Source organism: Sceloporus undulatus, chromosome 3, assembly GCF_019175285.1.
Source record: "Sceloporus undulatus isolate JIND9_A2432 ecotype Alabama chromosome 3, SceUnd_v1.1, whole genome shotgun sequence".
Classification (NCBI taxonomy): Eukaryota; Metazoa; Chordata; class Lepidosauria; order Squamata; family Phrynosomatidae; genus Sceloporus; species Sceloporus undulatus.
In genome coordinates, this window is record NC_056524.1 from 97,286,322 (window position 1) to 97,286,604 (window position 283).

General features: G+C 42.4%; 1 protein-coding gene across 5 annotated transcripts in view; it reads right to left on the reverse strand.

The window, feature by feature from the left end:
* Nucleotides 1-283, reverse strand: part of LOC121926189 (regucalcin-like) — a 20,668-nt gene that overhangs the window by 9,793 nt on the left and 10,592 nt on the right. The gene's annotated exons all lie outside the window — the stretch shown is intronic.

A 283-nucleotide genomic window follows, 5' to 3' on the forward strand; every position in this document is an offset into this window, starting at 1 on the left:
TGGTCTTGAACTCGCAACCTTGTGGTTTCGAGTTCAAGACCAGCAAAAGGGCCCAAGCTCGACTCAGGCTTGCATCCTTCCGAGGTCGCTAAAATGAGTACCCAGACTGTTGGGGGCAAATTAGCTTACTTGCTAATTAGTTTACTTGCTGTTCACCGCTATGATCTTTGGAATAGCGGTATATAAATAAAAAACAAACAAAAAAAATACCATGTGAAGTGCTGCAGGTTTTTTGTATGTTCACGCTTAAGTGGCTTCACTTTTGCCCCACCAATTCACTAAT